General features: G+C 38.2%; 1 protein-coding gene across 8 annotated transcripts in view; it reads left to right on the top strand.

The window, feature by feature from the left end:
• LOC129494437 (cytochrome c oxidase assembly factor 1 homolog) overlaps positions 1–27,277 on the top strand; it is a 96,088-nt gene that overhangs the window by 55,622 nt on the left and 13,189 nt on the right. Inside the window, exons 3-4 of one of the 8 annotated variants that reach the window (XM_055301350.1) lie at positions 13,215–13,264; positions 13,374–13,528. The exons of 4 other annotated variants lie outside the window; for them this stretch is intronic. The gene's annotated coding sequence lies outside the window, so the exon portion shown is untranslated. Of the gene's footprint in view, positions 1–2,785; positions 2,816–13,214; positions 13,265–13,373; positions 13,529–26,942; positions 26,964–27,277 lie in introns of those variants that run through there. 3 more of the 8 variants (XM_055301351.1, XM_055301349.1, XM_055301353.1) reach the window with 3 other exon arrangements.

The raw sequence follows: 27,277 nt of genomic DNA on the forward strand, positions 1-27,277 counted from the left end.
TGATTACTACCTGAAATGTGAAGGTTTTTAACAGAGGAGTGATATAATCTTATTTAGGTTTTAAAAGGATTGCTGTAGTTGCTGTGTTAAGAGGACAGTGTAAGAGAGGCTAAAGGAGGAAACAGAAGACTAATTAGGAGGCTGTTATAATTTAGGTAAAGATGATGTGTTGTGCCCAAGATTGCGAATCTGAGAAACCACCGAGGAGCCGACACTGATGCAAGCGCACGAGGGTTTATTTACAAGTTCGAGCTTGGGTCCAAGTGTACCCGACGCAGCGGAGCAGGGACTTGGACCCCAAAGTGGGTTACAGGTGGGTTTTTTATAGGCTGGTCTAGGGGATTTTCAGAAGGGATGGAAGAATTTCTGAAGTTCTGTTTACATTTTGATATGGGGCTTTCAAGGGCATTGAGCTCTGTTCTCATTCTAATATGGGACTTTCTACCACAGGTGTGGGCTCTGTTGTCTTCCTGATATGGGATTCTCTGCCGAGGGCAATTCTAAGCTCTGTTGTCTTTCTGATATGGGATTACCTGATGAGGACATTGAGGACATTCTGTAGTTTTTCCTATTAAGTTCAGCTCTTATTCACAGGGGCTTAAGATAGCTGTACTTGTGCTAATGCTAAACTTGAGGTGGAATGGCCTTGATTTTTCTCGGCCTCCACATTTCCTGCTCCTCTGTGTCGGGTATACTTGGACCCAACCTCGAGCTTGCAAATAAACCCTCGTGCGCTTGCATCGGTGTCGGCTCCTCGGTGGTTTCTCAGATTCGCAATCTTGAGCACAACAGATGGTGACTTAGTCCAGGGTGAAGATGAAGGTGGTGAAGAGTGTTCACGGTCTAGATGTATTTTGAAAGTAGACTTAACAAGGCACGCTGATGTGTTAGATATGGAATGTGAGAGAAAAAGTACAAAGATTTTGGCCTGGACTACTGGAAGACTAGAGTTGCCGTTCATTGAAAGGGATCTGTGGGAGCAGAGAGGAGAGAGAAATCAGGAATTTGATTTTGATCAAGTTATAGATGCTTCCGTAGCATTCAGGCTAAGATGTTCCATACGCAGGTAGATCCAAGAGTCTGGAATATAAAGAAGTCTGAGCGAGAAGTATGGATGTCAGCATAGAGGAGTGGTTTAAAGCCATGAGATTGGATGAAGAAATGAGAACAGAGATAAGAAAGAAGTCCAAGAAGATCCCTGGGCCAGTCTAGCATTTACAGGTGAGAGGATAAGGTTTACCAGTAAGAGAGAAGAGGATAAGGTTTACCAGTAAGAGAGACTTAAAAAGAGTGCTCAGCAAGGAGGAGAACCACGAGTGAATAGTGTACCGGAAGCCTAGTGTAGAAACTGTTTCAAAGGAGGATTGGTCGGCAGTATTGAATATGCTCAGATCAAGTAAGATGAGTGCTGAGAATTGACTTTTAGTTGTAACAATATGGAAGTCTTGAATGACTTTCATAGGAGCCGTCCCTGTGGAGTAGTGAGGAGATAAAGGCTAGGTAGGATGGAATGCTCTCTAGAGGGAATGGGAGGATAGGAATGGAAGATAACAAAAACAGATATCTCTTTTGAGGAGTTTCTTCCCTAAAGGGAATAGGAAAATGAGACCACTGCTGGAAGAAGATACGGGATTAAGAGAATTTTTTCATAGGAGCTATTATAGTGTGTTTGATGCTGATATGAATAGTATAGTAAAGTTGGGGAAATTGATGATGCATGAGGGAAAAGGGTGAATTGCTGGAATGAGGTTGAGTAGATGAAAGGAGATGGAGGGATACAATGGAGGGACTGGTCTTAATAGGAACACAGACCATCCATAATAGCAAAGGGAAGGCAAGAGTACTTTGGCACAAATGTAAATAAACAGATTCTGATTACTTTTCTTTTCTCAGTCAATTGGGAAGCAAGATCATCTGCTAAGCCCAAGGAGAGGGAAGGAGATACAGAAGTAAAATATAGGAAAATATATGACCTAATCATTTAGGAGACTAGAGAACTGGTCTGTGATGACAAGGCCATATCACCTGTGCTGATAATGTGGAGACTAAGACGTATCTAGGATTGGGATTTGCCTGATGACCATGATAGAGGAAGAGGGGCAAGATAGTTGAGGGTGTATTCAAAGGTGGGAGATTATTGTAATGGATCATAGACTCTAAGTTGGATGAAGAACACTGCAAAGGTTATAGGATCAATAGATTATAGAGCTGAGATTTAAAATTACCGAAGATTCTTGAAGAGGTGAGTTGAAGAGTTAGAGGCTGGGTTGTAGGAAGCTAGAAATTGAGATTATACAGGGGGTCAAGTTATTGGTGAGAAGTTCTAGAGTAAGACTGAGAACAAGTAGCTGAAATCAAGTGAAGGACTGGACCTTGAGAGAAGAGGAGGATGTTAAAGATCATTCATGTATGTCGATTTTTAAATCATCATGCATTTTATTTCTAGGAATTAATCCATTTCTTCTAGATTGTCCAATTTGTTGGCATATAATTGTGCATAGCAGTCACTTATGGTTCTTTGTTATTTTTGTGGCATCAGTTGTAATGTCTTTTTTATTTCTCATTTTATGTGAGTCCTCTCATTTTTATTCTTGGTGAGTCTAGCTAAAGGTTTGTCAACTTCATTGATCTTTTCAAAGAATCACGTCTTAGTTCCTTGGTCTTTTCCATATTCTTTTTAATCTCGATTTCATTTATTTTTGCTTGGATCTTTGTCATTTCCTTCTTCCTACTAACTCTGAGTTTCATTTGTTCTTCTTTTCCTAGTTCTTTGAGGTGTAATCTTGTTTATTTGGAGTTTTTCTTTTTTCTTGAGGTAAGTATTTATTGCTATGAATATCTCTCTTAGAACAGCTTTTACTGCTTCCCATACATTTTATTTTATTTTATAAGATTTATTTATTTTAGAGAGCATGAGCAGAGGGTAGGACAGAAAGAGAGGGAGACCAGCAGATTCCCTGCTGAACAGAGAGTCCAACGTGGGGCTCCATCCTAGGATCTTGAGATCATGACTTGAGCTGAAACCAGGAATCAGACACTTAATGGACTGAGCCATCCAGGCACCCTTCATCCCATAAATTTTAATATGCTGTTTTTCTATTTTCATTTATGTCTAGGTATTTTTTTGACTTCATAGATCATCATGCATTTTGATAAGAACAGTGTTGGAGAGAGTCATGGCCAGGAACTAAAATATTTAAGGAATGATGTTAGGGGTGTCATGTTGATGACTACAGCAAGCATTAGGGATAGTAATGATAATTTGGTCTGATAATTGGGGATTGAAAGTTAGAATTTTAGGGAGGCAGATGAGACAGTAGTTTGGAAGTAGCAACAAGAAAAAAGAACATCCATCCTGTCTCTAGGCCTAATGGAAAGAGGAGTATCAGAATGAAGATAGGACTGAAGAAGGTTGTAGGGAGAGCCAGGTTTCAGTTGGCAGTGGCTTTCAACCCTGGCTATGCATTAAAATCACCAGGGAGGGCTTGTAAACATACCATTTCCTTGGTCCCAGCCTCCAGAGATTCTGACTCAGACAGTTTGGGGTGGAGCTCAGGCTTAAGTAAATTTTTTTAACTCCCAGGCGACTGTATGTACAGCCAGGGTTGTGTCCCAAGCAAGAATGTTCTGAGAAAAGGATGAGTAATTGAGGATGACAGATGTGTTTCTGAGAGCATAGGGAAAGGGTTTGGGAGCTCAAGAGGGGTGGGGCATCTTTAAAAGTTTTGGCCCTTTGAATTTCTGTGGATTACCTATTCATACCCATGAATCGTTTATTCTGTTGGTGAATGTTTGATTTCTGTTTTGGTTTGAGCTTTTTATTGAAGTATTACGTGAATACTGAAGAGTATGCACCTGCACGTATTGTGTCATGAGCACCCAAATCAAGAAACAGAACATTACTAGCATACAGAATGCAGTCCAGTGCAATACTCCTGTTACATTAACTATCTCTTCACTGGGGGAGATTTATTAAAAGGGATCTTATGTTGCCTATGTTGAGTAGCAAAATAGATTTCATATCAAAGTGTACTGGCCTTAGGTTATAGGGTAAACCAGAATAGTCCCAGCCATGAGTTTTTCTCTTTTCTTCTTAAAGTAGATGGCATACATGAAGAGGGCTTGCAAAATCCAAGGTGGTAACATTTTTTTTCATCTGAAAACTGGCCTCCTGGCAATGCATTGTAGTTGGAGTTACCATGGTCTTTTCTGCTGTTTCTTCATCAGCTGTTTTCCTCTCTGACTGCAAATGAATTGTTTTGGCAAGTGGAAACATGCTGTAAGTGATAGGGCCTCACCCATTTGGCCCAGGCAGTTTAGGTCTTCCATACCTGCCTGATTACACTGAGCCTAGGGTTTAGGGTTTACAAAAGAGTTTTAAGTCAGGTTTGAGTCACAGAAACACCCTGAGGAATGGTCACTATGGTTTTTCTTAGCTGTAAAATATATTGAATAAATGAAATGGCCAAATTCTGCTATTAGCATTTGTAACTATTCATTTCCAGTATTTTGACCCCTGCTGGAAAAAAAAAGAAGAGAAAACAAGGAAAACTGGATTTTTGATCTGTAGAATGTACAGCACAATGAACTTAAATTTTCATTTCTTGGGGATCCCTGGGTGGCTCAGCAGTTTAGCGCCTGCCTTGGGCCCAGGGCATGATCCTGGAGTCCCGGGATCGAGTCCCACGTCAGGCTCCTTGCATGGAGCCTGCTTCTCCCTCTGCCTGTGTCTCTGCCTCTCTCATTCTCTCTCTCTCTCTCTCTCTCTCTCTCTCTTTCTCTTTCTCTGTGTCTCTCATGAACAAATAAATAAAATATTTTAAAAAAAATTTCATTTCTTAAAGCTGGGAAACAAAAAACTCGTAGGATATTATGATAAAGACTTTTTATTACTGTCAGGAGCAGGTAATACCAGTTTTTTTAATTTTAGTTATTCCTTTAGCATCTCTTGAAGAATAAAGTTAATTGAAAGTAACATTGTAAGTATTAAGGACCACTGGAAAAAGTGGTCAAGGCAGAAATGCTCCTTGCTTGGGGTGCTTGACTGGCTCAGTCAATAGAGAATGTGACTCTTGGTCTCAGGGTTGTGAGTTCAAGTCCCATGTTGGGTGTAGACATTACTTCAAAATAAAGTCTTAAAAAAATACTGCTTGCTTGCTTTTACATTACACCACATTCTCTATAATTCTTTGAAGTTTAGATGAGTACAATATCAGAATATTGTTAAAAACACATCTATAGGGCAACCCCAGTGGCTTAGCGGTTTAGCGCCACCTTCAGCCCAGGGCATGATCCTGGAGACACAGGATCGAGTCCCGCATCGGGCTCCCTGCATGGAGCCTGCTTCTCCCTCTGCCTGTGTCTCTGCCTCTCTCTCTCTCTCTGTCTCTAATAAGTAAATAAAAAATCTTAAAAAAAAAAAAACATCTATAATGGGCGACCTGGGTGCCTCTCTGGTTGAGCGTCTGCCTTTGGCTCAGGTCATGACCCTGGGGTCTTGGGATTGAGTTGGGCATCAGGCTCCCTACAGGGAGCCTGCTCCTCCCTCTGCCTATGTCTCTGCCTCTCTGTCTCTAATGAATAAATAAATAAAATCTTAAAAAAACACATCAATAACTTATTGTTTTGTGTATGAAATATCTTACTCTTGTCAGTCTCCTTACCTTGTACTGCTTGTATAATAGTGACATAGCTCTGGTGCTCTGTGATGTTGTATGACAGTGAGTGCAGATGGCCTAGGACATTGAGTGGTTCTATAACAAGTCTTTCCAACTCTAGGCTACATTGTCCTAAGCGAGCATTTGGCCTTTAAAAAAAATCATTTGAATAAGAAAGATCAGTGGTTACCAGGGTTAGTAAGATGTAGGCATGAAAAAAAAAAAAAAGACGTAGGCATGAATAGGCAAAGCTCGGAGGACTTTTATGGTAATGAAAGTATTCTGTATGGTACTGTAATTAATGGTGGATACATGTTGTCAAAATCCATAGAACATATAACATCAAGAGTGAACCCTCATTTAACTATGGACTTTGGATGATAATGATGTATCATTGTAGGTTTATTGTTTATCATAAATGGCCCACTCTGGCACAGGATGTTGCTAGTAGGGGAGGCTGGATGTGGAGGGTGCAATGCAGAGGACACATGGGATCTCTCTGTACTTTCTGCTCGGTTTTTCTGTAAAACTAAAACTTCTCTAAAGATAAAGTTTACTATTAAACAAACAAGTAATTTGTAGGATTTTTATGATGGTAAGTTGCAAAATTTAACAATACTTTTTAACGTAAAACTATTCCCTTATCCATTAAGGCTTTCATTTCATGGTATATGCCTGTTTCTTAGTATTTTCCATCAATGAATATGAAAAATAACTGGCTGTTATCCTCTCAAATGTTAGAATCTTTTAGGTAAGTCTAGGTAAGCGAACCTAGACTTCTATTTTTTTTTTAATTTTTATTTATTTATGATAGTCACAGAGAGAGAGAGAGAGAGAGAGAGAGAGAGCCAGAGACATAGGCAGAGGGAGAAGCAGGCTCCATGCACCGGAAGCCCGATGTGGGATTCGATCCCGGGTCTCCAGGATCGCGCCCTGGGCCAAAGGCAGGCGCCAAACCGCTGCGCCACCCAGGGATCCCCTAAATACTCTATTCCTAAGTCCAGCTATGTCCTTAAAGTGCTGGCTCCCTATAGTTTTATTTCACACATTCACAATTTAGAACTATAATCATTTATAAAAAACTATAGCTCTCTTTATAATGTGTAAGTTACTCAGATAAACTTATTTCTAAATTCTCAAAGCTATCTTACTAATATTTAAGTGTTAATTGAGGCCAAAGAGTAGACATCTAGATTACTTAGAGAGGATTTCCCTTTGTAATTTTTTATACTTTTCAGTGTTCCTCTGGTAAATTTATCTAAGATGGTTACTAATTATACTCAATTCATTCTGAGAAAAAAAAGTCTACATACTGTGTGTAGGGATTTAGTTATGTTAAATGTGTGAAATTCCTACAATCCATAAATATTCACATATTATGGATAATATTCTTGTCATAAGGATTAACTACATAATATATTTCAGTACTTTATCATTTTAAAATTAGTATTCTGAGATCATGTAGAATGGCCGGCCATTCATTTGGTTAATTTTTTTGTTCATTATTAGGGTTGTGTTATGAGGTGTTTATTAATCAGTTGGTTACTATTTCATAATTCATAAATTATTCTTCCTGAATGATACTTTTTACTTCCTACAAACTAGTTCCTCCACTTTTCTCATTTCTTCCTGCCCAACACTAAAGAATGGCTAACTTTCTGAAATTTTATTTCCTTTCTTAATGGCATAGTATTATCATTTTATGTATTTTGATGATTCTGATCAGAATCATTAGAATCATCAAAATATGTCATCTGTTGGCTCTTTTTACTTAAATGGATTGAGTTGAAAAGTTAAGTGATGAAAATGCTATAGTCAGATTTTCCCTCATACTTACTGTTTTCAAGGTATCATTTGTTTGGCCTCAAAATTTAAAAGTCTACTTTTTCTACTCTCCATTCCTAATGGAATATGAAGTACTAAGCCCTGGTTTCAAATGTAAGGAAAGTAAACTTCAGGTCTTTTTCTCTGTTCTCCCCTATTTCATTGCATCATAGCATTTTGACTTGGAAGAGACTTTAGAGGATAATTTAGATCACCGTTTTCATTTTATAGATGAGGAAAGTAAAACACGGAAGTCAAGTGACTTGTGTAAGTAAGATGTTGCAGCTAGTGCCAAATCTTGAACTCCCTCACTCACTCTGCTTTCCCCGTTTTGCTTTTGCCTGTTTGTGCTTCTGATTGTTGGCACTAATGTTTCCCAGCCACTCTATTCTGGGCCAGTCCAATGTGCAGTAATGTTAATGCTTCCTTGGATCTTTGTTCATACTTTAAGACCTATAAAAGTGTGGACTTGGAACCACAATGGTTACCCATATTTTCCCCAATCTGTATAGTTTTTCCCTTTTAACCAACATTGCAAACTAGTGGAGAAAAGGAAGCTGCCTGGGGCACTATGTTATGCAGAATAATGAATGCCTCTTCCCCTAGAGATGTCCATGTCCTAATCCTTGGAACATCTGAATGTTTGGTTACATGGCAAGGGGGAATTATGGTTGCTAGTCTGCTGACCTTAAAATATGAAGATTATCTTGGATTAACTTGGTGAATCCAATGTAATCACAGGAGTCTTTGTGGGAGAGGGAATTGGAAGAGAGAACAGCATGAGGAGTAGGCCCCCAGAAGAGAATGCATCCTACCGATACCTTGATCTTAACTCAGTGAGATCTGTGTTAGACTTCTGAGTAACAGAACTATAAGATAATACATTTGTGTTGTTTCAAGCCACTAAATTTGTGTTGATTTGTTTCAATAGCGATAGATAAGTAATACAAGTACTTATACTGCTCCTTAGAAAAAGTCACTCGCTTTGACTCTTGCTCTTCCTGCATCATCTGATGATTTCGTTAGCTACCTTGATTTCCCTTTTACATGGCTCCATGTTTCTCATCTAGATCCTTGGATAAAACAACCCACTATAAGACTGTTTACTCTGAGTCAACAATGAATGTCCTTAGGATACACCTTTTCAGTATTTGGATATTAGTTTTACAAAACACAACTAATGTTAAGAGGCTACTTAAAACTGTGAAACTCGGGGATCCTTGGGTGGCTCAGCGGTTTAGCGCCTGCCTTTGGCTGAGGGCGTGATCCTGGAGTCCTGGGATTGAGTCCCCCATCGGGCTCCCTGCGTGGAATCTGCTTCTCCCTCTGCCTGAGTCTCTGCCTCTCTCTCTCTCTCTCTCTCTTTCTCTCTCTCTCTCTGTATCTCTCATGAATAAATAAATAAAATCTTAAAAAAACAAAACAAAACTGTGAAACTGTTTTGCTATATAGGCTGCTGCTTTTTAGGAATTCAAGGTCAGATACTGATCCAGTACTCCTAACTGCACTGACCTAACTCTTAAGAAATTATTTTTGTCACCTCACAATATTTATCAGAGAAATTACCTTTATGGGTATAAATGAAGCTGCTTATAACTTTATTCTTTATGATGGAGCCTGAGTGAGATGTACATCTTTTTTCTTACTTGACGGAGGAGGAAAATGCTGGGCCATATAGCCTGATTACCTATTTCATTGAGCTGACTTGGTCATAGATTTAGGTGTACATTTGACAGCCTAACTTGCCAAGTTGTGGCCAACACATGTAACTCCTGCAAAATCCTTGACTTGATGCAGCACCAGGTTTTTTTCTCCTTGCCCAATGGCTGTTGTAGCATTAACTGGTGTTGGGGGCTCAATTTTGCAAAAGCTTCAGTAGGTCATTGTGATATGAGTTAGTTTGGACAACTGAATCCCCCAGCCCTTTCAAATGTAATTCTTTATGTAGCTGGGAGGCTTGAATTCACTGAAACTTTCTGTCTTTTCAGGAAATCTGATTCTATGCTAGGAGTACTAGAAAGAATTCATAATTCTGACTTTCTGCATTTGTTCACTCCATAGCAGGGAAATTTTTTATTGGTAAAAAACTTCTTGACCCATTGTGAAATAAGAACCTTACTGAGCCCTCCTTTCTGTACTAAGTCATTTCTCAGATGAAAGAAGAGGATCTTTCCATGTTGTTCTTTGTTTTCCACATTTCATATTCCCTATTTCATGAAAAATGCTTTCATTGGATTAACAAAGTATTTTTTGTGATTCCATTTGTCTGCATTATTGGCATATTAGCTATCCTTTTCTCTTTTAGCATTACTCTAAGGTTTACAATATATATCTAACTTTATCAATGTATTTTTAAATAATGTTTCATGCATAAGCCTTACAACAATATACTTCTGTCCATATTTTCTGATTCCTTTCAGTGTATTTTACTTTGTTTTGTATATATATGTTTTTCTGTCTTATTTTGAGATCTAGTTTATTGATTTTTAGTTTTTCCAATTTAAATTCAATTAGCCAACATATAGTACATCATTAGTTTCAGATGTAGTTTTCAATAATTCATCAGTTGCAATAACACCCAAGTGCTCATCACATCACATGTGATCATTAATACCCATAACCCAGTCACCCTACCCCCCACCCTCTCCCCTTCAGCAACCCTCAGTCTGTTTACCAGAGTTAAGAGGTGGTTAACTCATAAGAGACTCATGGTTTGTCTCCCTCTTGGATTTTTTCCCATTGAGTTTTCTCTGTCTTCCATTATGGTCCTCTGCACTATTTCTTATGTTCCACATGTGAATGAAACCATATGATAATTGTCCTTCTCTGACTTATTTCAGTCAGCATAATACCCTCTAGTTCCATTCATATCCGTGTAAATGGTAGATATTTGTTCTTTCTGATTGCTGAATCTTCTTCTGTCACCAACTCCCTCTTTTGCTTCATTTACCCTCCCCGTTAGACATCCATTTTAGACTGCATCTCAGTTACAGCAGTTTTAGTTTCAACCTGATGGGATTTTATTTCTACACTAAGAGATTCTCTAGTGTCTTTTTTGCTCTTTTCAAGCCCAGGTAGTAACTTTATAATCATTATCCTGAATTCCAGCTCTGACATCTTACTTAGTATCCATATTGATTAGATCTTGGGAGAGAGTATTACCTCTGGTTCTTTCCTTTGTTATGAAGTCCTCCTTTTAGTACTTTTGCCTAGAGAACAATGGTTGAACATAAATAAAAAATATCAACTATGACCCAAGTGAAATACACAGTGCACAAATCCAAAGAGGTCAGAAACCAAAAAAGGAAAGGAAAAAAAAAAATTGAAAGGAAAGGGAAAGAAAAAAGAAAAAATTGGGGGAGGAGAGAGAATATAATTTCACAGGATGGACAAAACAGGGTGATCCACTTGGTCCTGAGTGTGTATATTTTGGCCTGTGTGTTAGAAGACACTATACCCCACAATTGTAAAGAAAGCAAAAACTTATACAAAAATAAAATTGAATACAGTGAAACAAAGCTAATGATGGAGAAGATACCTATAAAAAGTAAATGGAAAAATGAAAGTTAAAAAAAAGACTTAAAAACAGTTGAACAAATAAGAAACTAGTTGATAAGGGGGAAAAAAAGGTAAATTTTAAACTGACAGTTTTTTCATGAGAAAAAAACCCTCAAATCTTATATAATATTTTCCTGTAGCACTGCAGTTTTGCAGTTCTGTGCACTTGGTAACCTTGGTATTCACCTAATTTTCAGCTTCTCTTCTGGGGTAGGGGCCTGCTGTGCAGATCTTCAGGTTCGCCTGGGCACAGTTGAGATGCCCCTTGCAGGGGGGCCGGCCCCTGTAAGCTCCATGGGGTTGTTCTGTATGGCTTTTGTTGCCTGAAGGCTTTCTGTGCTGCTTTAGGGGATGAAAATAAAAATGGCCAAGCCCCCACCTCCAGCCCGGAGCTGAATGATGGCAGCCCCCCCCCCAAACCCTCAGGGAAAAACAGTCTTCACCTTTGTTTAGCCGAACTCTGCAGACTCCTGACGTCCATGCCCCCCATCGATTCTCCTGGGGAAGAGGGAAGTTCCCTGCGTTTCTGCCCTTTGCAGGGCCCCTGCGTAGAAAGTGGTTGTCCTGTCAGGCTGCGGTGTGTGGTTTTATGGGAAACTGAGCTGAGACCTCCCTCCTGGCATCTGACTGTAAGCAGTTTCCCCACCCCAGTGCTTGGGAATGCGCAGCACCCCCTTTCTTTCTATGACCCCAGGGATCCTGAGACGACACTGTTCCACTTAGGATCCTGCCTCCTTCTCCAGCTGAGCACCTTTCAGTCAGGCCTGTCTCTCACTGGAGTAGACCTCTAAAAGTTCCAATTTTGTGCTCTGGGACTAAATCACTTTCTGGTAGCTGGCTTATGTAGGCTTTCTCCCTCGGCCGTTTATCTTCCAGTATATCCCCACAGATCCACATCTCTGTACCTCCTACCTTGCAAACACTGGTCACTTTTCTATTTGTAAAATTCCCACAGTTCTTAGGTGTTCAGAATGATTTGATAGTCACCTAGCTAAGTTCAAGAGACCAGATGAAACGAGGTGCCCTACTCTTTGGCCATCTTGCCTCAGAAACCCAAAAAATCTTCTGATTGACTCCTGCTTCCCCTCTTTCCTACTGGCTATTATGTACAGGTGATAGCAGGAACTCAAGCAGCCATCTTGATGTCGTGGACCCCAAAGTGGACCCCAGTGTCTCACTGGTTGAGAATAGCACATCATCATGTGGGAAAGAGTCCCAACACCCTGAACTACTGTACACTGAACTGACTATATCAGGGCTTTGTGTGTGTGTGTGTGTGTGTGTGTGTGTGTGTGTATGTGTGTGTGTGAGAGAGAGAGAGAGAGAGAGAGAGAGAGAGAGAATACAATCAGTTTCTATCTTATGTAAGCCTGGGTTTTGTCTGTATATGTTTTTGTTCTTGTTGTAGATGGCCATATGCAGCTGGATCTAATCCTGACTAATGAAAGCAGGGTGCTAGAAGGGGCCCAAGTTTTTGTCCTGGATGACTGAACAAGTAGTCATGCATTGGATCAAGAACAAATAATTTAGGAACTTCTGGGAGTAGATAATCCTATAAAACAGTTATACACTGATGTGGATAAGTCTCTGCAATTCAAAATTTTTTTTAAAATCATGAAAACATTCAACCTGTATTTGAATCTTTTGTTTTGTTTTGTTTTGTTTTCTTAGGTATAAACATTGATCTCATGCTTTAATGACTTTAGAAATTTGATGACTAGTCTTACATCATAGTGGAGTTCTGAAATATCAAGGCTCACTCTGCTTTATTTTCTTGATAATGGAGGTATAAGTCTTAATCATAGTTTTGAGTTACAAAGAAATTTTTAAGTTTGGGGATCCTCACAAGTTAAATTGAAATAAACCCATGGAGGAATGCATCATATGTTGGAACTATTTATGAAGGGCAGTTTTTACTTTGTATTAGGTCTTTTCCCTCAATCACTAACTCTTAACCTTTATCATGTTTTGAACTTTCATGTCAAAATTATTGTTGGGTACACTGAGGGAAAATTAAATTCAATTTGCATTTTTGGCATTATTTATCAGAACCTTTAAATGACAGTAATTTTGGAGTGTAGATTTCACTTTGCTTTTTTATTCTTCAGGCTAGTCAAGGAAATTTTAGGACACACATTTTTAATCTGTTTTCTCTCTCTGATCTTTCTCCTTTAGGACAAATATGATGGATTTGTGGTGACAGTTGTAAGCTTACAGCCATCAAGGTAGCATTTAAAATGTCTTTAGGCAAGCTTGTTTTCCCTATCTTCTTAACTGGTCATGATAAAAGCTAAGTGTCTCTTTTTATACCGTTTAAAAATATGTCTTCTTTAGTTGCTGGCAAACAAGTTGGAATTTGAATTACCTGTGAAATCTTTCATGGAGATGACTGTATATGGGAAAAGGAAATTCTAGGACAGACTTTGAGCTAGAGCTGATGTAATGCATCCCAGCGAAGCAGTGCTTAGAACTCAGGTAGCTGTAAGCAGGTAAGTTAATAGCAGAGTAAACTTGCCAGAAACAAGCATGTATAAAAGAATAAAAGAAATGGAAACAGTAAGACCATTGATAACAAAATACAGGGAGCAGGATTCAGGGCCTCTTGTGGAAATCCTTAGAGGCTAAAGGCTCTAAAAGCTGAAACTGCTTCATTTTTCTTTTGATGTAACAGTCATTAAAAATAATAATAAGGCTCAAGCTAGGACCAAAATGGAAACTCACTTATATCAGTGTTGTTTTTTTTTTTAAATATTTATATTATAGCACAGGGCAGTGTCACATACACAAGGCCTTTTCTTGCACAAACTGTATATTTCATTGAAAACAAAGACAGGCTTGCTTGGAACTGAATTGACAGCTTTGTGGCTGTAAAGATAAATATAGCACTTTTCAGGTAGTGAATTCATGAATAATCAATGAACCAGCAAAGGACAAAAAGTGGCATATGGCAGCCTGGTGTGGATTAAGTGTGATTGTCACATCCCCTTTCACACCTTTTTCCCTTCTCTAATTTATTGAAAGAAATAAAGCCAGCCTCATGTAGCCAGAACACAGTATCTCTGAAAAAGTCTACTCAGGCAAAGTGTTATTAACAGGTTAGTTTATTCATTAAATGTCTCCTTACTATTTGGTTGCTTTAATAGTGTAGCCAAGTTGTTTGCATTAATTGAAATTTTATTCAGAATGAAAATTTGACTTGAATTCTTGAAATAAGCTGGTAGTTTCTGTTTTTTAAAATTACTATTAAACCAACGTTACTAATAAGTAACACTTAACCATGCTAATTTGCCAGAATGTTTCTCTAAATAAACCACAAATACATAATAGCTGTGTTTTCATGTCTTTCATGACTCAGTATATAAAACAAAATAGAAGGCATTCTTAATTTCTTTTCATATCAACCAATGCTTCATTGAAGATATTGATTCTATTATTTTTAACAACAAAAAGGAAACAACCAATTTCAATGGAAATTCTTTGATAGAACTGAAGTTTCTAGAATAGTGTTCAAAGGAACTGTTAAGGAGGAGGTATTTGTTCACAACCCAAGTAATAACTCTACCACTTAAAAACATCAGTCTTCCTTGGTGGCTAAAGAAGGGTGAGGTGTCCAGTCCCGTGAGTCTGTTTGCACCTTGTTTTTTGTCTGCTTTGTGTCAAGGATCTGATTGAACCCTGAACATTGGAGGGTCTCTAGGTAACTTGATTCTCTAGTTCCCTCAGTTCCACTCTAGTCTTTCCAGACCCTTTGAAATTGGCAGGGGAATTAGCAGTAAGTTGTGATAAAGTATATGTCATAGAAAGAATTATCATCTGTTTTGAATGGCTCCTGTCAACTTCCACAAAAAACAGTTTCTGGAACCTTATTCTTAGAATTGTAGGTTCTCATATGAATATCAAATATTAATGGGTAGTAGTTTTTGGAAAGGCTTTTACTATTAAAGGAATCAGCAGAGTAGCACATTAATTATTTTATTCCAGTGGTACAAATGAGCTACTGATTAACATCTGGCTTTTTTTCAAATTCATTGTAAGGTTCCTTAAAAAGACTTTTCATGTAAATTCTCTTGAACTGTATACCAGTAGCACCCCACCCCATATGTGTAATTAACTTTCTCTGTGTCACAATATCCCTCTATAATTCAGAGAAGTGAATGGTCATGAGATATTTAGCAGGTAGTTTGTTAAATCTAGGAGTTGGATTAAGCTTGTAATTAATTTACTTTAACAGTACAAATTGGGGTAGACTTACACTTAATTTTCTAATAGTTTTCAATTTGTTTCCTCGAGTGTGGGAGGAGATGGTGTTACTGTGAATGTACTTACTTATTCTACAGCCTGACATGTATTTGTGCATTTAAATGTCATGTGGCTTGTGTGTTGGGGAAGAAAAAAACCTGAAGGGCTACTTTTGTATAGACAGTGTCTAAGAAAACCAAAGTGTAATATCTGTTGAAAAGTAAACTTGGCTAATAACCTTTAAAATTACCTTCAACCAAACAACTCTATCAGTTTATCAGCAGTTTTGAAAATGCCTAATGCTTACGCCATGGCATAAGCTATGCCAGCTATGGAAACCACAGACTGGGTTGAAATGAGAGTGGTCATGGGAAGCCTGCCCTTAAAAATCCTGAAGATAAGCCCTGTTACTGAATTGTGTATATTTATTCCCTCTGTGAATAACTCAGTAAAGCCTATTCATCAAGGAAATCTTGTCCTTGAATCAGGTCCATTTGTCACAAATCATACACTTCAACTTCAGGATTACGTCAGGCTGAAATTATGAACAAAGCATGTTGCTATGTTCATTCTTTTATAACACAAAGAGTGGCTTATCATCAATTTGCCTACGGTAGTATCACCAGCAGTTTTATGTATTTAGGGTAATTTCTCCCAACTCTTCCTGAAGGCTATTGAGCTTTTATTTTTGGAACAAGAAAGAAAGAATCCCTGTTGTGTATTAAATACTTACCATTTGCCGAACACTGTGTTATGCTGAACCCAAGACAAGTTAATAGTTTCTACTTGTGAGTATAAACACAGAGTATTGTTAGGAAGATATAACACACATAAGACAGAAGGAAAGCTTACCCAGAGCTGGATTTTAAGAATAGTTTTGATTTTTATCACAGACCATCTTAGTCATTGGAGGTTTATAATCTATAAAACAGAAGTGTTAGAACTACTATTGGGTGGGGGAGGAGGAAGACACATTTAAAAATTCTATTTAAGAAGCCATTATTGAACTTGTTTCAGGAATTCTTTGATAGTCACTGGGGTTACAAACCTGATTATGCCTCCCAAGTACTCAAAAGTATAGGACAGTATGAATGACTTTCAATTGCCTTGCCCTTTACAGATTACAGATTGTTTTTAATGATATTATCTCCATTATTCTTTATAGCAGTACTGTTGGGGCTTTATTTTTATTTATTTTTTTTAAGAATTTTTTAAATTTTCTTTATGATAGTCATCACAGAGAGAGAGAGAGGCAGAGACACAGGCAGAGGGAGAAGCAGGCTCCATGCAGGGAGCCCCACGTGGGACTCGATCCTGGGTCTCCAGGATCGCGCCCCGGGCCAAAGGCAGGCGCCAAACCGCTGCGCCACCCAGGGATCCCCTGTTGGGGCTTTATAGTGCAAAGGCCTAGATAGATTAAATGAAGAATGGAGTAGGTATTTGGCCCCACTGCTATGTTTTCGCAGTATCTTTGGGATATTCTAACTAACCAAGTGAGGAGTTAGTTAAGCTATTAATAAGCCATGCAGAGGAGCACAAGGGATCTTTAGAATGTATACTGTATTGGTCTTTGAGTGACTTTGCTAGGATAAAATGGTGCATGCAAAGTTATTTAGTAGTTTGATAATATTTAAAAAATAAGACATTTACTTTTTTATTCTTATGACAGATATTTAAAGACATAATTTGCATGAGACATTGTATCATTGACTGTTCTATTTGATTCTGTTGTCACTCTTGGTAGTTCAAGCATGCTTAATGCAGAAGATTTGAAAGTACGGGTAAATATGAAGATCCAGAAAAAAATTAACTCTGCCTCTCATCACCTAGAAGTTGTGAACATTTTGATCTATTTCTTCAAGTTCCTTTTTATCCTTAAAAAATAGGTCCCATTTTTATAGAGACCTTCCAGCGTATATGTGATTGAATTCTACTATTATGGATGTAGGAGCTTTCCCCTCCCATTGAAAATAGTATTTCTTGGACATTTACTATATGTTTGGCACAGAGCTTATATTTTATATTTTAAAAATGTTTCTATATAAAAATATATGACAAAGAACCTGTGTATCACATATATAAGGTATGGGTTTCTATGAATGGATCCCCTAATGTAAGAACAATGTGAGAACCTGGAATATATTGAAGAGTGGCAACATATTCCACCTTAGCTAAAGGCACTTGAAAAACAGCAGGTATGAAGAAGGGCGCTCAGACCTCCCACGTGAGAGATGCCCTCCCTGTCCAGGGAGGAAACATTCGTATCACCAAAGTCAGAGGTCGAGACTGAGTATTCGGTACAGACAGACCTTGTTAAAATAATTACTATTTTCTTTTAGGTTTGCTGTATATTTTAGTTATTATTTCCACAATCATCTGTCCTTGCTCACATAGAAGCACCTGGGTTTTGCCAGTTCCTTAAGTCTTCATTTCCTTATGGAAGGCTTCCATGTACACGCAAAAATAAGTTCTGTATGCTTTTGCCCTGTTAATCTGTGCTAATTCTCAGGCTCAGCTGGAGGTTCTAAGATGGTAGAAGTAAAATTCTACCTCCCCAACACTCTCTGTCCACATGTATCTTTCTTCCCATCCTACCTTCGATCCTCCCCATCAGAAATACTGTCCTCAATTTGATCATTTTTTTGCCTTTTAAATTTTTTGATTTTACCTTATTTTTTAAATTTGATTTTTTTAGGATTTATTTTTGTACTGGGAAATAATTGACATACAATATTAAACTAGTTCAGGTGTGTAACAGTGATTTAGGATTTTTTTTCAGGATTTATATATGTTACAAAATCATCACTGTGATGTCCAGTTACCATCTGTCACTATACAAAGTTCTTACAATATTAACTATATTCCCTATACTGTACATTACATCCTGTGTTTTATTTTATAACTAGAATATTGTACCTCTTAATCTTCTTCACCTATTTGGTCTGTCACCACCACCTTCCTCCACTCTGGCAAACCATCATTTTCTCTGTACCTATGAGTGTGTTTCTCTCTTGTTTGTTCATTGGTTTCATTCATTAGATTCTACATGTAAGTAAAATCATACAACATTTGTCTTTCTCTCTCTGACTTACTTCACTTAGTATAACCCCCCCAGGTCAATTCATATTGTTGTGAATGGCAAGATTTCATTCCTTTTTATGGCTGAGTACTGTTCCATTGTGTATATTTATCACATCTTCTTCACCCATTTATCCATCAGTGGGCACCTAGGTTGCTTCCATACCTTGCCTATTTTAAATAAAGCTACAGTGAACATAGGGGTGTGTATGTTTTGTTGCATTAGTGTTTTCATTTTCTTTGGATAAATAACCAAAAGAGGAATTGCTGGGTTGTATGGTATTTTCTACTTTTAATTTTTTGAGAAACCACCATACTGTTACCAATTTACATCTCACCAACAGTGCATGTGTGTCTCTTTTCTCCACATTCTTACCAATAGTTACTTCTTTTTTGATGATAGCCATCCTGACAGGTGTGAGGTGTTGTCTTATTGAGGTTTTGATTTGCATTTCCCTGGTGATTAGTGATGTTGAGTATTGTTTTATGTGTCTGTAGGCCATCTGTATGTCTTCTTTGGAAAAATGTCTATTCAGATCTACTGCCTATTTTTTAATTTTTTTTAAAATTTGGGTTGTATGAGGTTCTTTAAAATATATTTTGGATGTTAATCCCTTATCAGATATATCATTTGCAAATAGATTACCTTTTTATTGTGTTGATGGTTTCCTATGCTCTGTAAAAAACTTACAAGTTTAATATCCCTTTTGTTGTTCTTGCATGAGGAGACATATCTGAAAAATTGTTGCCAAGATGAATGTCAGAAAGCTAACTACCTATATTTTCTTCTAAGAGTGCCAGGTCTTCGGGATCGAATCCCACGTCAGGCTCCCGGTGCATGGAGCCTGCTTCTCCCTCTGCCTATGTCTCTGCCTCTCTCTCTCTCTCTCTCTCTCTCTCTCTCTCTCTCTCTCTCTCTGTGACTATCATAAATAAAAATAAATTAATTAATTTAAAAAAAAGAGTGCCGGGTCTTTAATCCATTTGGTATTTATTTATGTATATGGTGTAAGAAACTGGTTCAGTTTCATTCCTTTGCAGTCCAGTTTTCCCAACATTTATTGAAGAGACTTCTTCAGTGTATATTCTTGCTTCCTTTAGTATAACTTGATGATGATATATGTGTAGGTTTATTCTAGAGTATCTGTTCACTTCGTTTGATCCATTTGTTTGTTTTGTACCTACAACAGACTCTGGATTACTTGAAATCTGTAGGGAGTATGATACCTTGAGCTGTGTTCTTTCCCAAGATTACTTTCGCTATTTGGGATCTTTTGTGGTTCCATAGCAATTTTAGGGTGGTTTTTTTCTATGTCTGTGAAAAATGCCATTGGTATTTTGATAGGGATTACATTGAATCTGTAGATTACTTTGGGAAGTATAGACATTTAACAATATTAATCATTCCTTTTTTTTTTTAAAGATTTTATTTATTTATGAGAGACACAGAAAGAGAGAGACACAGGCAGAGGGAAGAGAAGCAGGCTCCATGCAAGGAGCCTGATGTGGGACTTGATCCCCAGAATCTGGGATCACGCCCTGAGCCAAAGGCAGACCCTCAACCGCTGAGCCACCCAGACATCCCGATATTAATTATTCCATTCCATGAGCATGATATATCTTTCCATTTGTTTGTGTCATCTTCATTTTTATCACTGGAGTCTTAGAGTTTTCAGAGTGCAGGTCTTTCACTTTGTTGATTAAATTTACTCCTAGGTATTTTATTCTTTTTGATGCTATTGTAAATAAGATTATTTTCTTAATTTCTCTGATTGTTATTAGTTTATAGAAATACAACATTGATTTTGTATCCTGCACCTTCACTGAATTTATTTATTAGTTTTAACAATTTTTTGGTAGGGGTTTTAAGGTTTTCTATATGTAGTATCATGTCATCTGCACATAGTGAAAGTTCTACTTCTTTCCAGGGAGGATGCCCGCTTGCTCTTCCTTCTTCCTTCTTTCTTCCTTCCTTCCTTCCTTCCTTCCTTCCTTCCTTCCTTCCTTCCTTCCTTCCCTCCTTCCTCCCTCCCTCCCTCCCTCCTCCCTTTTTTTGGCTAATTGCTGTTGAATAAAAGTGGTGAGAGGGGGCATCCTTGTCTTGTACCTTATCTTATAGGAAGAGCTTTCAGTTTTTCACTGGGGAGTATGATGTTAGCTGTGTGTTTATCATATGTTTTTGCCTTTATTATATTGAGGCCTGTTTCCTCTATATCCACTTTGTTGAGAGTTCTTATCCTAAATGGCTGTTGGATTTTGTCAAGTGCTATTTTGTCTCCATCAGTTGAGATGAACATATGTTTTTTGTCTTTCGTCTTGTTAATTCAGTGAATCACATTGATTTGTGGGTATTGAACTATCCTTGTGTCCTTGGAATCAGTCCATCTGGATCATGGCCTATAATCCTTTTGATGTATTTTTAAATTCATTTTGCTTATGTTTTGTTGAGGATTTTTGCATCTATGTTCACATCAGGGATATTGGTCTGTAATTTTTTTTTTTTTGTAGTGTCTTTGGGTTAGGTATCAGAGTAATGCTGGCCTCATAAAATTTAGAAGCATTCATTCTTCTTGAATTTTTTGGAATACTTGGAGAAGGTTAGTTGTAACTTTTATTATAAGTTTGGTAGAATTTACCTTTGAAGCTGTCTGTCCCTGGACTTTTGTTTGCTGAGAAGTGTTTTGTTTTTTTTTTTAATTATTGATTCAATGTAATCACCAGTAATAAGTCCATTCAGATTTTCTAATTCCTAATGATGCAGTCATAGAAGTTGTATGTTTCTAGGTATTTATCCATTTCTTCCAGGTTTTCCAATGTGTTAGCATATAATTCATACAGTAGTCCCTTGATCCTTTGTATTTCTGTAGTATCAATTATCTTTCTTTTTTGATGTTATTTATTTGAAACCACTCATTTGTTTTCTTGATGAATTGGCTAAAGGGTTATCAGTTTTATCTTTTCAAAGAATTAGCTCTTAGGTTTTATCAATCGTTCCTATTGTTTTTTAGTCTCTATTTCATTTATTTACACTCTAATCTTTATTATTTCCTTCCCTCTACTAACTTTGTGCTTTGTTTTTTCTTCTTTTTTTATTTCTTTAGATGTTGATTGTTTATTGGAGGTTTTGTTTCTTTATGTGGATGAGGCCTGCATCATTATAAATTCCCCTGTTAGAACTGCTTCTTTTTGTGTTTCATAGGTATTGAAATGTTGTTTTCATTTTCATTTGCCTCAAGATTTTTTTTTTTAATTTCCTCTTTGATTTCATTGAAGTACAGTAGCTCCTCATTGGCTGAGTGGTGGTTGTCTCCCACTGGCTGGGCTGTTGTGGGCAGAGCCAGGTGGTGGTGTGGTCAGGAAAAGGGAAAACCTTTCTTCTTGCTGTTGGGATGGAAAAGTAGTTTCCACCTGCAAGGTCCCTCTCTTCCTGTTGGATTTGCATTTGGGGATAAGTGATAGGCAGAAGAGCTATCCCTGCCCAACCTCCAGACTCCGTTTTAGTGGTTTCTCTTTACTGATTTTCACATATGACACATACATTTGTTCATCTATTTGTTTAGGTAGGTATGTAGGTTAGTTTTGTAAGCCACTGGGATGTAACCTTTAGCAGTCCCACCATCAGTGGTTGCTCCACATCCGTTTGATGGTGTTTTAATGTTTTGGATTTTTGTGGTTCTAATAGGTACATAATGGTATCTCATTCTTTTAATTTATAGCTCCCTGATGACAAATGACATTGAGTATCTTTGCATATGCTTATATGCACATCTGTACATCTTTGGTGAGATAGTTCAGATTTTTTCCCAATTTTTAATTAGGTTTATTTTCCTATTGTTGACTTTGAGTTCTTTGTATACTTTGGGCAACAGCCCTTTTATCAAATATGTCTTTTGCAAAAATATTTTCTTCCAGTCTGTGGCTTGTCTCTTGATTATCTTGACACTTTTTTCCCCCACTGTATTTATCACTAATTAATCTTATTGTTTATTGCCTTCCACTACAATGTAATAAGGTCCACAAACCACCTGTCTCTGCCGTATTTCCAGTGCATAGCGTGGTACCTGGTATTTTGAGTGCAGTTGGCAAATATATGTTCATTGAATGAATCGACAGCAACTTAGGATTTTCAGTTTGTTTTATTCTTTTTTTTTTCTTTTTAAGATTTTATTAATTTATTTGAGAGAGAACAAGCAGGGAGGAGGAGCAGAAGGAGAGGAAGAAGCAGACTACCTGCTGAGCAGGGAGCCCGATGTGGCACTTAATCCCGGGCCCCAGGATCATGACCTGAATCCAAAGCAGATGCTTAACTGACTATTCTACACAGGTGCCCCAATTTGTTTTATTCTTTTTTTTTTTTTTTTAAGATTTTATTTATTCATTCATGAGAGACAGAGAGAGGCAGAGGCACAGGCAGAGGGAGGAGAAGGAGGCTCAAGGCAGGGAGCCTGATGCGGGAATCGATCCCGGGACTCCAGGATCACGCCCTGGGCCAAAGGCAGGTGCTAAATGGCTGAGCCACCCAGGGATCCTTATTTGTTTTATTCTTATTGAAAATGGCATTCAGCTGATTTCATTTACTTATTTACTTGTTTGTTTATTTATTTATTTAAAGATTTTATTTTTTATTTATTGAGGGGGGTGGGGCAGAGTCACAGGCCGAGAGAGAAGCAGGCTCCATGCAGGGAGCCTGACGTGGGACTTGATCCCTGGTCTCCAGGATCACACCCCGGGCTGTAGGCGGCGCTAAACCACTGCGCCACCGGGGCTGCCCTCAGCTGATTTTAAATTCTTCCATCTTCTTATTTGAGACTCAATTTTAAATTTTGCCATCTTATCCTCAAAATTAAGGATAATAGCCACTTGCAATAATGTAAAGTGAATTTCCACTGTGATTCATATGAATTGGTTTAAGACACATAATCCTGGTCTATACTTGCTTTGTCCTTTCAAGAATTGTACAGATATATTCTCCAGAAGGTAGTCACAGGACTGGACAGTGGAAACAGGAAAACATTTATGTCAGTCTCCTGAAGCCTTTTGAAATGAATGCTACCTACCAGACACTGCGGAATCAGTGTTCAAATATGTTCACAGATATGTATTCATATCTGAATGTTCAAATATGTATTCACAGACATGTGCATACACACACATACACAGTCATACACACTGATCTTGCAAGGTAAAAAAATTATTCAGATTCTTGGCTCTTGATTGTGTTTCTGTTCATTGGATTTGTTAAAGATAGAAAATGACATTTTGGTTTCATAGTGTACTTTTTAAGGTTTTTCTTTTTTTTCTTCTTTTTTTTTTTCTTTAGCAGTTTTGGCCTTATATATTTCAGTGTTATATTATTTACTACTACTGATCATAGCTGTCATATTTTTGTCTATCTTTGATTCAGTTAAAAAGGGTTTTTGCCTTAGAATTCTACTCTTTGGATATTTCCACTCTGTTTTTATTTGAATATGCCAAGCCTTCTATTTTTAAGCCTTTCGTTGCCTTTTAAATTGTTTTTAAAAATGTGTATTTTACAGAGTTTTGAAAATTCTTTCAGAAAAGCTTTTAAAGGATGGTTTGGTTTTCTATTGCTTCATAACAAGCCATCTCAAAAGTGGTGACTTCAAACTAGAACCATTTTTTATCTGTTGTGATTCATGGATGATCGTTCTCCAAGGATATTCTACTGGCACTGCAGTCATTTGGTGGCTCCTCTAGACTGGAATGTCCATGGTTGCTCATCCACATGGCTAGTGTGTTGATAGGGACAGCTGGGTTCAAATGGGATGTTGGGACAGTCGGGTGTCTCTGTCTATCTCCATCTAGTCTCAGACCTCTCCTTCTCCAAGTGGTCACTTCGACATGGTCTTTTTATGAAGTCTCTCCAGCAGGGTAACCATACTTCTTAGGTGGCAGGTTAGGACTCCCAAGAGTGCTGAACTGGAAGCTGCCAGGCCTCCTTAAAACTGGGGCATGGAACTGCCTCATTCTGTTGGCTGAAGTGAGTCATAGGGCCAGCCTGGATTCAAGTGACAAGCCTATGGGGATGAGGAGGTGTGGTTTACTGAGGGTCGTCTTTGGAGCTTGCCTACCACAGTATAAGAGTCTAAATCCTTCATATTTATTACTTTAGTTGATATGATGTTCCTATGACAAAGGCTTGCTTTTACTTCCTTTAGTGAATTTGATTCATGGTTTTAATTCTATTAACTTCTCTATCAACATCAAGACAAAAAACAGTATTTTTACCTCAATTATGATGAATGAGTCCTTCTGCTTAGTTTTACAGACATTTTATATTTTGTTTTCTGGGATTTTAGGCCATATAAATTTAAATATTTTATATTTAATTCGGGAGCCAAAACCTAGGTTAAAAATCTGGCAGTAACATTTTTGTGCTTGATTTTTTAAACATTTAACTTCTTAGTCTTTTAAGTTGTGGAGGTGGGTGCTTGAACAACAGATTTTTTTTCTTTTCTTTTCACACGGTTCTGGAGGCTATATGTGTAAGGTCAAGGTGTTAGCAGGTTTGGTTTCTGAGGTTTCTTTCCTTGGCTTATAGATGACCTTCCTGCTGCCTCTTCACATGGTTTTTTCTGTGCTTGCATCCCTGGTCTCTTCCTCTTTTTGTAAGGACACCAGTCGTATTGGATTAGAGCTCCACTCTAGTGCCCTCCCATCAATATCATCGCCTCTTGTTGTTGTTGGGGTATAATTGACAAATAAAATTGTAAGATACTTAAAGTGTACATTGTGATGATTTTATATGCTTATACACCATGAAAGGATTCCCCCATCTAGTTAATTAATGAGTGCATCACCTCATGTATTTCTCTCTTGGTGAGAACATTTAAGTTCTTTTAGTTTTTTCTTATCTCATATATTTACTCCCATGCTTTTATCTTTTTGTTCTTTGGTATTAGCCTTTTTGTCTTTATCTCAAGTATAATACATTCCTTTTTTAAAAGTTACCTTCTTTTATTTATTTTACTATTCATGGTTTTGTTTTCTTAAAATCTCTTTTTTCCTGTATTTTTGTCTTTTTGGTTTATTCTCTCATTCTAGTTTAAATTCCTATTAATTTTTTCATCTCTCTTTTCTTAAGCATTCTGACCCTTTTCTTCCCCTTCCTGTCATGGTTTTTTTTTATGAAGGTTGGAAGGATATGTAATCCTCAAGGGGTAGTAGCAGTGGACAGTGTCATTCAACAAACAGGGAAGATTTGTCTCTCCTCCTCCTGGTAGTCTCTAAGTAGATTTTATGTTTTTGCTTTGTCTTGATCTGTAAAATCTTATAGCCTGGAGATATATTGATTAAACTATTTCCCAGGATAGTGATGATTTGCTTGCTTCCTGCAGATGGCACATGTGAACTTTTAGAGTGGCTTTTGGACAGCACATACCACCTACGTGGGAAGCTGATTGTTTTGAAACCCGTGGTCTGTAACATAGGTTTTGTTACTTGGTGGAAAAAAATGTGGCCTCTGGGATCAGACACACACATGTGATAGCTCTGCTGTATAGTAGCTATGTGACCGTGAGCAAGTTTCAGAACCTTTCCTGAGGCTTTTTTCCTAGCTCAAAAAAGGCAAAAATATCTACCATTCATAGATAGTATAAGAAATAGTAGTAGTGCACATAAAATATCCTGCATTGTGCCTAGCCCATGGTAGTCACTCAGATGAGGGATAAGCCACACCAGCCATATGTCATCCAGAGGAAAATAAGTGGGTCTCCCCCAGCGAAGCCCAGAGTTAGAGAGAACCATGGGATGTTAATAGTCTTGCTGCGAAGGTCGCATGGCTCTGGGTTCACATATAAGCTCTGGCCTTGATCCTTCTTCAGCTGCCTATAATGCCCACTCTTGATGTATTAAGGTCAATCATGGTTTTAACAATTTTGGGTTGGTGGTATAGAGAAAAGAATCACTTTACTAAGAAATTCCGCTTGTAAGACATAGCCTGATTTCAAAAATATACAATGTGAGAAAAATGCCTGTTAAAAATCAAGGATTTTTACCTGTAGATTGGTCTATCTTCCTCAGCTGGGTTTTGGGATGACTGTCTTGCTGTGAGGACCTCCTGAGCTCAACTGTTATTAAACTCAGGGGTTTTATCTCATAGACTGGCACATCTCTGCTTGAGGTTCCCACCATCTGACCTGGCTGATGGTGCAGTGTCTGCCTCTTGGCCAGTGCCAGGGAGGAGGGGTCTGTTCCATTTATTGCCACAGGCTCTATACCTCTCAAGATGTGGTGGGGGTAGATGGTGTGTGTGGCATGGGATCAACTAGCTGTTTCTAGTCTCTAACTTCCCAGGATTTCCTACAGGATCACCTGACCAGCCTTTGAATCTCAGGCCATGTGCTGACTTTCTGTGCTTTGCTCCTGTTGACCACTGGTTCCTAAGCTTGGCTGCATATTAGGATCACCTGAGAGGTTAAAAGACCCCTGTGCCTGGATCCCACCCCCATGGATTCTGTTTTAATTGATCTGAGGAGTGGTTTGGACAGCTCTCTCTCTCTCTCTTTTTTTTTAAAGCTCTTCAGATGATTCTGACATGCAGCCCGGCTTGAGACTGCACCACCAGACTGCTTCCATGCTTCCCCGGTCAGTTCCTGCCTGTGGCTTGAACCCTCTGGCTGCTCGTGTTTATCCCCCTAATGATACTTCCTGCAGATCTTCTTTATCTGGTTGGGGGCTCAAAGGGAGGCAGACAGGAGGCCCCTCCAACCCTGTGCTGGCCTGAGCAGCTCTGCCGGCATCAGTTTCACAGGTTGCCCTTTGATTCTAGAAAGGTGTTCTAGAGTGTTTGTAAGCCATTGGCCTTTGGAGGCCTAAGTCACTCTGTGTGTGTCAGAGCAGAGCTAGTTAGAGCTTTCTGAGGAGAGCTTGCCTGTACTCTGTTCCACCTTCTTGTGGCT

The sequence above is a fragment of the Nyctereutes procyonoides genome, unplaced genomic scaffold (assembly GCF_905146905.1).
Source record: "Nyctereutes procyonoides isolate TBG_1078 unplaced genomic scaffold, NYPRO_anot_genome, whole genome shotgun sequence".
NCBI lineage: Eukaryota > Metazoa > Chordata > Mammalia > Carnivora > Canidae > Nyctereutes > Nyctereutes procyonoides.